We start from the raw sequence: 15,377 nt of genomic DNA, 5'->3' as shown, positions 1-15,377 counted from the left end.
CCACAGTGAATACTCCTTTTTGCTTAGTTTCTTATTAGCTCATCAGCCATCTGTAAGAAACATTCATTAATTCCCTAATCGCACATCATGCTCCCTCTTGAAAAGTTTGAGGTATAGCATGACTGCTACATGCATATAGTATTAGTGTTTGTACAGAAATTCCAAAGTGGAAAAGTAACAAAGAAATAGTTTTTTTTAAGTTCCATGAATGGTTCCTTGTGGATCCTTTTAAGAAGGTGAGCTGATAGATTAGCGTGTAGAATAACAAGAAGTGCCATCTATGAGAACCACAAAGACACAGGTGAATAAAGAAGCCAACTACCTGTTAAAAGGAAGGCAGTACAGAGCTCTCTGGTTCTCAACTCTTCCCAAAGTCCAGTACTTAATTAATTTAGTTTTGGGGTATGTGTGCTTATGCTATGCTTGGACTCATGGCCTTGAGTTCTTGCTTGGGCATTTTCCACCCACCACTGGCACTCTACCACTTGACCCACAGCTCTGCTTTTGGTTTTTGACTGATTCATTAGGAATCAGAGTCTTGGGATTCTTCTGTCTGGGCTGGCTTTGAACCATCATCCTCACATCTCAGCCTCCTGGGTAGCTAGGATTAAAGGTTTGAGCCACCAGCACCTGGATCCAGTTAATTTTATATTTATAATTTTGCATACTCTTTCTTGGGTCTGGTCATGGGGCCTGAACTCTGGGCCTAGGTGCTGTCCCTCAGCTCTTCAGCTCAAGGCTAGCGCTCTACCACTTGAGCCACAGCACCACTTCCGGCTTTTTTAAATTTTTTTTCTGCTTATGTGGTGCTGAGGAATCAAACCCAGGGCCTCATGCATGCAAGGCAAGCGCTCTACTGCTGAGCCACCTTCCCAGCCCTGCATACTCTTTCTTTCAAAACATAGAAGCCTCCAAGACTGAACAAGTGGAACTCCCCACAAGGCCTGGGTTTGCCCCACACAAAACTGGAAAAGTCTGTAAAAAAAAATTAGTCACTAAGAAAAATTTTTTAAAGATAACTTGTTGAATGTGAGGTTCTAGGTTTAGGGGAAAGTGGCTATTTTTCCAAATGTAAGACATATTACGGCCAGGTGGCAATGGCTTATGCCTGTAGTCCTAGTGACTCAGGAGACTGAGATCTGAGTGAGGATCACTGTTCGAAGCCAGCCTAGACTGAAAACTCCTCCTGAGATTCTTATCTCCAATTAACCACCAGAAAACTGGAAGTGGTGCTGTGGCTCCAAGTGGTTGAGTACTAGCCTTGAGTAGAAGAGCTCAGGGACACTGCCTAGGCCCTGAGTTCAAGCCTTACAACTGAAAAACAAAAACAAAAAACCCATCATATTGTGAGCCTCCACTAATTTGTACTGTGGGGTACCAGTAAAAATAATCTATGTATGGCAATCAAAGTAAACAGAACATTTAAAAAATGAAAGAAGCACACCAGATCAATAGAGAAGAAAAGAGATGCTAACAAAATGATAATGATGCAATTGGCTAGATCATTAGGAATGAATATTAATTACATTCATTTATTCAAATAAAAATAAAATGATAAAATACTTTTAAACAACAAATTATAGCTGGGCACAAATGGCTCACACCTGTAATCCTATCTACTCAGGAGGCTGAAATCTAAGGATCATCATTCAAAGCCAGCCCAGGCAAGGAAAATCTGTGAGACTCTTATCTCCAATTAGCCACCAGAAAACCAGAAGTGGCACTGTGGCTCAAGTGATAGAGTGCTTGCCTTGAGCTGAAGAGCTCAGGGACAGCACCCAGACTCAGAGTTCAAGCCCCACAAAAAAAAAGAAGAAAGAAAGAAAGAGAGAAAGAAAGAGAGAAAAAGAGAGAGAAAAAGAGAGAGAGAAAGAACTATAACAAACTACAAAAAGAAAATAAGCATATAAATGGTAAAAATCAGCATATATATTGTATAGCTATATATTATGTAACATATTAATACATTAATTTTTATATATTTATGTACTGATATATAAAGTATATTGATCTAATATACTATATAATATTCATTAATATATTCATGTTATATATACTTATATACATATATCTTAATAACTCTTACTAGCTTCTTTGGTGTGTCACCAACTAATGTGATGACACATGCCTATAATCCCAGATACTTGGGAAGCATAGGTAGGTGAATCTCAATATGAGGCTGACTAGGGCAAAAAGTGAAAAATAAAACTATAAGGGCTGAAGTATGATTCTAAAAATAAAGCATTAGCCTAGGAGGTGCAAGGCCTTGTGTTCTCCAAGGGCAGCGTATGTCCAATAACTGATCACTGTGCAGTTTCCAAGTCCCAGCCCTGGTGTCTTGATTCCATGCAACTCTGAAGAGCTACTTGCGCCTTGTGCTTCTCAAGGGATCCGCTGAGCTGCTGTTGCATCTACATTGCAGTTTGGCTCTTCCCTTTGCCCAGCAATATTATTTCTCTTGCTTCATCAAGAGTTGTTTCTAAGTACCTTCCTCAATAAACTCTGACATGCATGTGTGCACCAGCTAGTGCTGGACCTGACCCCGCCTAGGGACTTAATTAAGACCACATTAAGGGCAATTCATATAGAGCTTGGGATTGAATCACCCACTAGCAAGTGGCCAGTGAAGGACCATCCCTTGTAGTCGTTAAAGAATGGATAGCTTCTGACCTGAGATGTTGGTAAAAATATTAAACACTCCTGGTGTGAACCAGGGCCAGATCTCAGTGACAGTATGTACTGGTGAGTGCAGTTTTCAGGAATTTGAGAGATTAGAGATAGTGGTAGTTGTGAAGACTGTGGACTTGGTTTTGTTTGTTTGTTTGTTTGCATGTTTTTGCTGGTGCACTAAAGAACAACATTGAAAGGCTGAGGTCAATTAATCGCCAATTAAGGATATTCACAAACATCAGACAACTCTTTACCATCACAAAACAAGGTATTCATCTTCAAGACAAAACAGGGTTAAGCTCGCTGATAAGCAGAGTTTGGAAGAAGTAGAATAGTCCTGCGATGTCAATCTATCACCCAAAGATAGAACTCATTGAAGGAGTTGACCATAAGATATCAGATGGGGCCATCTTGAATTCCCACATTCCTCCCAGACTTTGGTCCCTATATAAATGATAGAAATGATGTTATGCAAAGACCATCATTCTCTCCTTGCTTGAAGATGATGTAGAATGCTCTGCCTTATATGACCACAGGCATAATCCTGGGACTCTTCCCTATCTCCCCTCCTGGACATAGACAAATAGAGTTAAATCATAACATAAGCCAGCCTGCTGAGGAAGAGAAGAGGTTAGACCCTAAAAAGAACCACAAGCCCAAGCTTGTGTGCATCTACCAGATGCTACCCTTTTATTTAGGGGTGACCACATCCCCCCAAACCCACTGGAGGTCTACTATATCCTAAGTGGAAAATGCACTGAATACACTTCCCCCCGCTCAACATCATAGCTTAGCAACACAGCACACTGTGGGGTATCAGTTTTGCCATGGATGACTGAGAGCTGTGGCTCGCAGCCACCTATCAGTAGACCACAAAAAGAGCAAAATTTGAAGTATGGTTTATACTGAATGCCTGTGGTTTTCACAGTATCCTCCAATAAAAAGATGCAGAGTCAAATGATCCTAGGTTGGGGTTATGTTTCTTCACAATTTCATGGATACATTTGTTTCTTTCTATAAATCTCATCCTACAATGTTTGTGGGGGTTTTTTTGCTTCCCCTATTGAGAACTATTTTTTCACTTTTTGTGAGCACTTCATAATCTCTCTTTGACACATTCAAATTGCCAGTACCAGTACTCATGTGCTTTGAGACTATTATTAAGGAGAATCAGTGTTCTTGAAACACAAGCGCTGTGCTGCTATAGCATTCATAGCCAAGTACAAGCTTGGCTATGCTGGACAGAGGGGTTGACTCACAAGTGGGCAAGACTGGGCAGGATGCAGAGAAATTTCCTCATGCCGCTCAGAACGGCATGTAATTTGAAACTTAGGAACTGTTCATTTCTGGACTTTTCCATTTCATATGTTTGGATTATAGCTGGAAGCAAAATCTCAGATAAGTGGGGGGAGTGAGGAGGAACGATTACCATGAAGCCAGGATACTTTAGCCACCAGCCATCTTCTGTGGGCAGGCCCAGGGAAGACTCTGCTTAATAGAATAATAAGGAAAGAACTGGATGAGAGCATTCAACATCCCTGAGAAAGTCGGTGTGATGTTGTCCATAGGCCTGGGCTGACTTTGGGGATGCAGATCCCAAACCAGACTCCCTGATATCAATCTGTGTGGATGGCAGAGCCTGGCAACTGTGGAGGGTAGAAAATGGACCATGAGCAAATGACTGGCCAAGTTAGGCTCTGGGGAGAGAGGTGCCTCATCTGTAAAAGATGGAAGTGGCTAATAGAAATGAGCATCACAGGGGTAGGACAGAGAAGCAGCCAGTCAAAATAGTCAAAATATACACTCAAAAGAAATCAACAGGGGCTGGGAAGGTGGCTCAGTGGTAGAGCGCTTGCCTTGCATGCCTGAGGCCCTGGGTTCAATTCCTCAGCACCACATAAGCAAAAAGAAAGCCGGAAGAAATCAACAAAGCCAGGCAGGGTGGCACACAATGACAATCCCACAGACCCTCTGTATGGAGAGCAAAATGACCCCAGGAAAGAATCTCTATGGACTCACAGAGGATGAAGGGCTTGGCTGACTGGTCTTCTTTGTGGTCTCCCCAAAGAAGACCCAGGGGATTCTGTACCTCCCTTACTATCTTATTCCCACCATCAGGTGGAGTTTATGCCCCTCCTTTTCAATCTTGGCACAGCCTATGACTATTTGGCCAATAGAATGCAGAGGAAGTTAACTCTGGGACCTATGAGGCCAGGCATTTAGAAAGTCAGACATCTTCCATTTCTTCCCTCTTGGGGCCCTAAGCTGCCACTTGAAGAAAACCATGTTAGCCTCTCTCTCTCTCTAGAGAAAGGCCCTGCCTGGTGAGATGTCCCAGGCACAAAGGTGACATAGAAGAGCACCGAGAGGCCGGCCACCTAGCCCAACTTTCACACCAACCACATCAGAGACCCTAAGTAGTAGCATAGCACACAGAGGACCAGGAGAGGCAATAAAATGAGAGTTGATTTTAGGCACTGAGTTTTATGGTGTTTTCTTTTTTTAAAATTTAATTTAATTTTATTTGTGAACATACTGTACAGAGGGGTTACAATTACATGGGCAGGATAATGCGTACATTTCTTACCAAGCATTGCAGCCTCCTCCTTTGTTTACTCTTCACATCCCTTCCCAGCCTCTCCCCTCCCCCCCAATCCCAATCCTTCTCCTTCCCCCCCCTTCCCCCCTGTTATGGTGTTTTCTTAATGCAACAATGGACAACTAAAACAGAATTTAGTATTCGGAGATGGTGTCTGTTGCATGAATTTTGGAATCAGATAGAAGGCTGAAGATGGAGATTCTTACGAGACCATGAAATAGCTCTCAAGGTGGAAGGAGTGGGGATCCAAGTCTTATATTAGCAGTAGGATGCGATCACACACAGAAGACTATGGTGAGGCAGTAATGTGGGAAATAAAAAAAGGTACCTAAGAAGGTCAAGTGGAGTGGCTCACTCCTGTAATCCAGCTACTTGGAAGGTACAGATAAGAAAACACACTGTCACAGGTGGAAGTCAGCCTAGGTAAAAATTAGCAAGAATCTATTTTTAAAATAGAACCCCCAAACAGGCATATTAGCCCACAACTGTAATCCCAGCTATTCATATGGTGTGGTCTGAGGCTAGCTCCAGGCAAAAACATGAGATATGATCTGAAAAATAATGATAGTAAAAAGGGCTGGAGCCGGGTTCATATGGTAGAATGTCTGCTTAGAAAATGTAAGAGCTTGAGTTCAAAATCCCATATTGCCCTCCCCCAAAAAAAGAGAAGAAAGAAGGAATGAAAGAGAAAAACCAAGAAAGGACAAAAGGAAGGGAGAAAGAATGGAAGGAAGGAAGGAAGGGAGGGAAGGAGGGAAGGAGGGAGGGAAAACACTTGGATTTATAAGCAGGCTGTTGGAAATATCAACTAATTTCCTTTGTTTTGCTTTTGAACTGCCTAAGAAAAAGTACTTGAAGAGTAAAATAAGGGAGAAAAAAGATGTATACAATTTCCAAGTGGAATTCAGGGGAACATACAGGAGGCAGGATTTGCTTGGTGTAGAAGCAACGCTGTTTCTCCCCTGTCTCTCAGGATTACACATTGTTCTCAAGGTAGGAAATGGACTTGGGGGAAAAATATCAAATAGGACATTGAAGATGCAACATGCTTCAACATGAATGTGCCCAGCATAAAGTTCAGATCAAGAGAAGACTGCAAGATACTTTGTTGAAACCTTGAGATGATTTCAAATGATGCGTCATAGAACTTTCCAAACAAAAAGACTTCGAAGAATCCTAGGGCTGTGCCTTGCACACCCATTGATTAAATAACAGAACTTCTAAGAATCCTAGAGACACTAAGCATCCTTCCAAGCCTGTCTCAGAAAACCCTGCAAGGATGGCTTTTACCAAATGGACTTGATTACAATTTGACAGAAAAGCAATGCACATGGTTCTTAAAAGAACAGAACCACTTGGTTTTGTTACAAAAAAGAAGAAGAAGAAAAGAAAAAGGTTTCTGCAGCCCACAGACTTCTACAGGCCAAGGAAACTGCTTAGTTTCAAATGGATCTGTTGGATGCTGGGAGGATGCAAAGCACAGGTACCTGGTCTCTTAGTCTAACTAAGTAATTCAGTAGCTAGATTAGAGCAGAGCACTTCCAGGGAGACAGGACAGCAGAAAGATTCAAGTCTAAGTGAGACTTCAGGCAAATTGTTCAGCTACACTGCACTGTGGTGGACTCCTACAAAAGTAGGAGCTACCCCACAGGCTGTGAGAATTGCATACAACAGTCCATGGAAGCACCTAGAACCATGCCTGACAAGTATGTTCTGTTAATAACTGTTGGTCCTTAGCAATGCTATAATTGAGGTGTACCCCCTGCATTGTTGGAAACTTAATCCCAAAATCAGATTAATGGAATTTGGAAGAGGAACCTTTGAGAGACATTAGAATTACAAGAAGTCCTGTGGCAGAGTCTCATGATGTCAATAGTGGCTGTGTGTGTGTGTGTGTGTGTGTGTGTATGTGTGTGTGTGTGCAGGTCCTGGGGCTTGAACTCAGGGCCTGAACACTGTCCCTGAGATTTTTCACTCAAGGCTAGCACCCTACCACGTGAGTCAGCTTTTTGGTGGTTAATTGTAGACAAGAGTGTCATGGACTTTCCTGCCAAGGCTGGCTTGAAACTGAAATCCTCAGATCTCAGCCTCCTGAGTAGCTAGAATTGCAGGCATGAGACACTGGTGCCCATGGGTGGCTTTTTAAGGAGAGAGAACCAAGCCAGTAACTTTATTCTGTCTCTCCATGTGATGCAGCTGCGCTGCCTGGACTCTGCAGTCTCTGCCATGAAGAAGGGCATCAGCAGGTTGCAGCCATAAGATCTTGAACTTCCTAGTTGACAGAACTGTGGATACCCAGCTTGTGGTATCCAGTTATAGTAACAAAAAAAGGTTGCACAATTAATATGAACACCTAGCAGGGAATATAAAGAAGAGTATAAAACTATATTTGCACAAATAAGATGTTTTTGTTTTCTTTTTAATTGACAGAGTCTCTATTGCTCAGACTGGCCTCCCACTGTTAGTCTCTAGTGGTCCAGCCTCCAGAGTAGCTGAGACTACAGGCAGGTGTCACCTTAGCAGCTAGTATATCAGTGTTTGTGCTTGTCTTTAAAATTGTCTTTCAAATTGTTATAATCTATACTGGAGACAATGACTATGATGATTAAACGATCGCTTTTCAAAGGCAGTACATACTTAACAGAGTAAAGCCAACATTTTGAGAGGCTTCTGCATCTGGTGAAGTAAAAGGTAAATATGTTTATAGAATGTTGAAATGAAACATGAAAGCAGTCTCACTTTTAATCTTCCTCTGACTCTTTTCTTAGTTTAACAATCGTAGTGTTTTGTTTTTGTTTTCGTTTTAGGTTCTCTCCCTATCTGAATCGATGGGAATTTCCATTTCCAACACAATGCTGGCCGTTCAGTAGAAAAAGGCCAACTAGAACATGTGAACTCTGGTACAAAACTTGCGCACACCATGGATTTATTAGGGCAAAAACCGAAATGTTTATTCCTATGTCAAATGTGTTCATAGGCGGAGGACCAGGAACGTGGGGGAGATAGGGTCCATGTTCCCGCTGACCCAGGGCCGACCGGAGGGAAGTCCCAAGCCAGTCCGCAGGCTGCAGGGCGCCGTCGGAATGCACTCGTGGGAGTGGGGCGGCACCTGTGGCTTCCCAGGGACTCTTCTTTTTTTCAATGATTTCCCCTGCAGCAGAAGGGGACTCGGACGGGGCGGGGCCTCCCTGCGTGTCCTCGGGGCGGGGCCGAGCTGGGTCCCGCCCCTGTCTGCGCGCCCTCGCTCCAAAGCGCCGTTCTGACACATTCAAATTGCCAGTACCAGTACTCATGCCCCTCCAGCCCAGCGCGCACTCGCGCTTCAAAGCGCGCGCCTCCGCCCCGCGTGCGCGCCGCCGCCGCCATCGAGAGCCCCCTTAAGGCCTGGTCTCCAGCCCCAGCAGCGCCAACCTGGCCGCCGCGAGCAGAAGGTGGTTAGATGAGGCCCCCCACCTCCCCCGCCGGAACTCCCCGCGCATGGGCCCCAAAGTTGGCTTTCGTCCCGGAAAGTCCACCCTAGTGCCGACCAAACGCCTGAACTCTTCGTGGTGTGCAAAACCACGGGCGACTAGCTTATAAAAGCGAGAAGCGTCCCTGGGTGGGCTCGAACCACCAACCTTTCGGTTAACAGCCGAACGCGCTAACCGATTGCGCCACAGAGACTCTGCTGGCCGCGGCTGCTTCCGCTGAAGCCTTTATGAAGAATCCTAAAGGCGGTGAGCGCCTTTTCCCTCTCCGTTTCCTGATTCGAATCAGAACGAACCTTTCCCGGGGCGAGTTTCGTCCTCTCCGCCTTTTAAATACGTGTTTCGAAAACACTCGCGCAGAAGGGGCGGAGCCACACGCCGCCCCTCCCACCCCGGGAAGGTGATCGTTTCTGATTAGCTGCCTTTCATGAGGAAATTCAGATTTTTCTTAGGAGCTGATAGACTCCTCTTTGGGTTCGGATTATTTGTGCAGTTCTCTGCTGGCTGATTTACTTGTGTAGCCTCTTCGAGAGCATCTGACTCGCACTGGCCTGTCTTCTTAGATTCAGGTAGTGGTACACACACACACACACACACACACACACACACACACACACACAGCCCCTCTTTGCTTGTTTTGTGCTAACCTACAATGCGATGTTGGTTTGCTTTTGGATACAGTAACGTTTTGTTACTACAAAGAAACATCAGAAAAAGCTAGCAGTAACATCCCCGCGTCCCCGTATTTTGAGTTAATTGCTTTATTCTCTCTGGAAATCGCAGCGGTTAAGCTATGCCACCTAAAACAAACATCTTCCGGGATTTTTTTTTTTTTTATTTTTAAACAATCCAGTTTGAGGAAAGAGAAATTACAGAGGAATACAAGTGATGGCAGACTCTGGACAACGTTTAACCCAGAAACGTTGCTTTGCAAACATACTCCATCCCTTTAAAATACTCTGCAGGAAAATCTCTTTGTGTGTCTTCTTAGTGCCTTTTAAAGTACTTTTTTTTTCTCCCCCTGTACCCATCATGATTTATGCTAGTGTGTGACATGCTTTTTAGTCCAACCCACATTTTGAGCCCCTTGCGTGATGACAACTTAAATTAGCTTTGGAACCAATTAGCAGTGGTGTTCCCTGAAAGCACTGAGATGTTTAACAGCTGGCAATTCTCACCACACTACCACTGTTTTCCACACACTTTTTACACGTGCACTTGAACGTTCTGAGTGTGAAAAACACAATCTAGGAAACTTATACAGCACAGATAATGAGTCTGATTTCATTATGAGAGGCTACCTTCATGTCTTCTATTTTATATTCCTATTCTGCAAGCTAAAACCACACAGGATGATAGTTTCTCTCCCTCCAATTCCAGTCTTTCCCTCTGCTATTGTTACTGGATAATTCAGTTAGAATGGACTGCAATGCCTCATCATTAAATATTTACTCTCCTGCTTAAAATAAGTCTTGCAACAGTTTAGTTCATGTTGGTATCTGTAGTCTCATCTCTTCTCTTCCTGTCAACATCACAGGAACAGTTCAACTTCTAAATAGATGAAGAGTAACAATTGAGAAAAACCAGTTCAGAAAGGAAGATTATCACCATAGCTCACTAAAATGTTGTTTGTGTGGATTATTGTGGTTTTGAAACTTGTGTCTTCAAGCCTGGTTCTGTAGTTTTAGATGTTTTAATAGAAGAGAATGACTATGTTCCCATTAATTAGTCTATGTGTCTCTGTGCTGCAAAATGCCTTAAAAGAACATATAAATATTTTAAAAGTTCAAATGGAATATGAGTGTTTTCTTCCAATGGTATCTATTAACATGGCTTTTATGCTAAATGCCCACTAAACAAAAGTAGAGAGAAACATACATTACTGTTTGAATGTTTGTAAATATTTCACTTTAGGTGTATATATGCACATATATAGTTTAAAACCCAAGTAAATAGACTGAATTAATTTTAGAAATATGTTTTTTCTTAAACTTTAGATGACCCAGAATAAATTATTCCCATATATAGCTTATTATTCTATTAATACCAAGGTCTTTATAATTGCTAAAGATGAAGACAACTTGTCCCTCCTTTTATTTTTTGTATGCATATGCTATTGAACTGAAAATTTAAGAATAAGTATGATTAATGGGTATATAACTCGTTGGTAGAACGCTTTACACTGTCAAGAACAAGGCCCTGAGTTTGATCCTCTGCACTAGGCAGAGGAGACACTGATATGTACAAGTTAATGGACCCTAGGTATTGAATTTTCTTCCAATAAAAGGAGAGGGAGAGAGGAATGGGGAGGGGACATCTGTGCAAATAGGATTCACCTGGGCTTGGGCATGGTCCCTGAGCTTTTTTGCTAAAGGCTAAGACTCTACCACTTGAGCCACACCTCCACTTCCAGCTTTTTTAGTGGCTAATTGGAGATAATAGTCTCACAGACTTTCCTGCCTGGGCTGGTTTTAAACCACAATCCTTAGATCTCAATCTCCTGAGGAGCTAGGATTACTGGTGTGAGCCACTGGTGTCTAACTGGTTTTAATAGACAGGCATGAAGGACAACACTGGTTTATAGGCCTTTCAGCTATCACAAATCTAATCTTTACAGACCCAGTGTTTCCTGCTCATCCCAACAAAGCAGACAACTCATGGAATTTCCATTAACAGTACATAACCTGAATTCTTTTCAGTTATATTTCAAAACAGTAACTAAGTTGATAAACAATCCAGCTACAATGTGTGTGTGTGTGTGTGTGTGTGTGTGTGTGTACGGGGTAGGGGAGAGAGAGAAATCATCTGGACAGTGGAAGATTCTGAATCAGGAAACAAGTGAGAAAAGAATACTAAGCCTGAACCAGGTGCTTATGCCTGTAATCCTAGCTACTCAGGAAGCCAGGATCTGAGGATCGCAGTTCAAAGCCAGGCTAGGCAGGAAAAGCTGTGAGCCTCTTATCTCCAATTAATCACCAGGAAACCAGAAGTGGAGCTGTGGCTCAAAGTGGTAGAGTGCTAGCTTTGAGCAAAAGAGCTCAGGGACTGGGCCCTAGCTCAGAGTACAAGCCCCAAAGAATACTAAGCCAGTAATCCTAGCTACTCAGGTCTGAGGATCACGGTTCAAAGCCAGCCCAGGAACTGTGGCTCAGCTGGTACAGTGCTATGGTTGAACAAAAAAGCTCAGGGGGACAGTGCCCATGCCCTGAATAGTCAGCTGTTATTTAGAGCAAAAGAAGAGCTATGAGAATAGTGTAAGGCACATTTGTAAATGACTTATGGTAGTGCTAAGTTGATCCACCCTAAGCTTAGAGCACATCTTCCACTCACCAGAAGTCAATTTCTCACACAAAAATTGCCAACTGAAGGTCAAGTATTAGTGATCAGGCCAAGAACTACCAGACAGAAACAGGATTCATAAATTATCATTAGACTGAGTACACCTGTAAGATATTCCCAAAAAAACAGAGAAAGATTTAACATATAGTTTCTGGTTTTTATGTATCTGTAAGGTTGTATCGCTTAGTTGGAAATTTTTGTAATATTATTTAGATATGTCCATCCACCCATCCACCCACCCACCCATTTTCATTATTTGGAGGTACTGGGGTTTTTAACTCAGAGCACTCTACCACTTGAGCTATGCCTCCAACCTTTTCATTTTACTTCTTAATTAAGTGATGATTTAAAAGAAAAGGCAAAGAAGCTGGGTACCAGTGGCTCGTGTCTTAATGGAGGCTGAACATGAGAGAGTCACTGTTTGAGGCCGGCTAGGGCCGGAAAGTTCTCAGAGGCACCTCCCAAGCCATAGCTGTGCATACCTCTCCTGGCCAGCTGTGTGGGAGGCTAAGATAAGAAGGATCAAGGTGTTAACTCAGGCAAAAAAATAAAACTAAAAAATCCATGACCATCTCCTTGGAGTGAAGCTAGCTGGATACGGTAGCCGAGTCCTGTGAAAAGACAGAAAGCCTAAAAGTACACAGTCAATTCCAGTGAGCCCTGGGCTCACAATAACCTATAGAAAGCAGGATTGGAGGTTTGGTTTGGCTGTTTTGTGCTAGCCTACCAAGCACAAGTTCTTGAGTTCAAACCCTACTACTGCCAAGAAGAAATAAAGTGAAATAAGGCAAGAAATAATGTACTCATTTTCTACCTAGAGGGTTCAAAGAAAGACCTATTTAAAAATATAGCATTTTTTGTTGTTGTTGTTCGTTTGCTTGCCTAGGATTTTGTTTTATTTTGCAGTGCTAGGGGATGCATCTAGGGCTGTGGGCACGTAAAGTATGCATCCTGCCACTAATCTAGACCCCTGAACTTCTTTTTGTCTATGGAAATAATCTCAATCCTTTCTTTTAAAATGGGTTTACCAAATAATAAAGAACTAAGATTTTCATTTATTATCAATTCTTTCAACTGTTTTCCATTCCAACAGACTCTGATCTCATTAGAAATGGCAAGGGTTCTGGAGAAGTCTTTAGCTTTCCTCTGTAGCCTGAGGAGCTTCCTAGGGACCCTATGGCTAGCTCAGTGAAGTTAAGTTCTGCCTCCTAGTCTGTCTCCTGACTACACCATTCTTAGCAAGTGAGCCCTGGCCTTTTATTTTCATGATGGTGAATAGAAGTTTGAGTCCATAGCCATTTGCCAACCCCTCTTCATAGTAAAAGTACTAGTACATTGAAAGTCCTGCTTAGCTTTCTGAATTCATCTCTTAACAATTATTGTTTTTTTTTTAAAGGAACAAAATTCTCTTCATTTGCTTCAGTAAATAAATAAACAAGGTGCAGGATACCATTGGCTCATCCCTACCTAGGCTCAATCCTAGCTACTCGGGAGGCTGAGATCTAAGGATCACCATTCTAAGCTAGTCCAAGCAGGAAGGTTTGTGTGACTTTCATTTCACAGACTATTACTCAGCAAAAAGCCAGAAGTGGAGGTGTAATTCAAGTGGTAGAGCATCAGCCTTGAGCAAACAAAATGAAACAACAACAATAACAAAAAAAAACAGAAAAGAAAAGAAAAGAAAGCAGATGACGATAAGCAGAGGGACTCATTCCTAGGGGAAAAAAAGCCAGTGTGAAATAGAATCAGCAAGGTGGGCAGTTGGAGGAGGAAGCATACTATAAGCTGTCTAACTTGAAGTAAGATTCCCTTATTTCCTCCAATATAAATTAATAGGACTTTCCCTTTCTAGTTCCAAGGCCTATTGGAAAGTAATATATGAATATATTTCTCCTGATATGTCAGATTAATAAACCATTCAAAATTGTAGTTCTGACTAAAAGAAATTAAAGGGGCCAGTGGTGCATACCTGTAAACTCAGCTAAAGGGAGATCTAGATCTAGTCCCAGGCAAAAATCCAAGACCATATCAAAAAGCAAACACACAAATAAACCCAAAACCCTAAAACAGTAAAGGATTGGTTATGAGGCTTAAGAGATAGAGTGCTTAGTTAGTGTGAGGCTGTGTTTAAACCTCAGTACAGAAAGAGAGGAGGGGAGGGAAGGTTGGAGGGAGGGAGGGAGGGAGGAAGGAAGGAAGGAAGGAAGGAAGGAAGGAAGGAAGGAAGGAAGGAAGGAAGGAAGGAAGGAAGGCAAGCACAGACTGATGCCCCAGAGAGCACTCCTTCCTTGCTATTCTTTCTCATAATAGACAAGAAGCCTTGAACCAAAGTCAGCTAAATCATGAAGATGTGTGCCTAGTAAAAAGATATTCATATATTATTACAATTTTGGAAGGCAGATAAACATTATCTTAGATACCAAGAGGGGTGAGTGTAATCTAAATTTTAGGCAAGCTTAATAGAAAATAACTTTAAAAATTATCTTATTTTGACACATCAGACTTAAAAGTTGCAAGTACTAGCTTGGAGCTGAAGAGCTGAGGGACAGCACCCAGGCCCAGTGTGCAGGCACCATGACTGACAGAAAAAAAAAATGTTGCAAGAATCCTATGAAGAACTCAATCAAATTTCTGAAACAGTAGTATCTTACTATGTTGGCTTTATTCTCTCTCTCCCCCCCCCTCACTTTTTCTCTCAATATGTAGTACTTTTCCTGATTTGTTTGAAAGTAAATTGCAGACCTGTGATCCCCTAAATACTCCACTGTGTTTCTTAAACTAAGAAAATATTTTATATAACCACACTACAGATCAAGCACTATTAAAAGTAATATATAAACTTTATTCGGATTTTTACCAATTGTTCCAATGGGATCCTTAATTGCAAAAGAAAACCTGGAATCATGAGTTGCATTTCATGGTCATGTTTTTGAGGCTTTCTTTCTTTCTTTTAAAAAACTATTTGTGCTGATCTTGGGGCTTGGACTCGGCCTGGGCATTGTCCCTGAGCCTTTTTGCTTAAGGCTAGGACCCTACCACTGAGCCACAGCTCCACTTCTGGGTTTTTTTAGTCTCTTGGACTTTCCTGCCTGGGCTGGCTATAACCACAAGTGTGAGCCACCAGCAACTGTCTTTGAGTTTTCTGTGACTGTACTAATTCTCTGACGATTCTGATTCCCTCACCTACTGCCTGTCTTGCGTAATCTTGACTTGGGTATTTCTGAAGAATATAGACCAGTGAAATAGTCTAAATATCTGGTTGTTGGTATTGTCTTACTATTAAATTCAGGTTTTTCTCCCTT

At 42.3% G+C, this 15,377-nt stretch overlaps 1 non-coding gene across 1 annotated transcript; it reads right to left on the bottom strand.

Moving 5' to 3' along the window:
• Positions 1-8,858: 8,858 nt before the first annotated feature.
• Positions 8,859-8,932, bottom strand: Trnan-guu. The gene has a single exon. It is a non-coding gene; the product is annotated as a tRNA-Asn (tRNA).
• Between the last annotated feature and the right edge of the window lie 6,445 nt (positions 8,933-15,377).

Source organism: Dipodomys ordii, unplaced genomic scaffold (genome assembly GCF_000151885.1).
Source record: "Dipodomys ordii isolate 6190 unplaced genomic scaffold, Dord_2.0 Scaffold24, whole genome shotgun sequence".
Classification (NCBI taxonomy): Eukaryota; Metazoa; Chordata; class Mammalia; order Rodentia; family Heteromyidae; genus Dipodomys; species Dipodomys ordii.
Note: the sequence above shows the minus strand (reverse complement) of the source record. Positions and strands in the feature narration are given on the sequence as shown.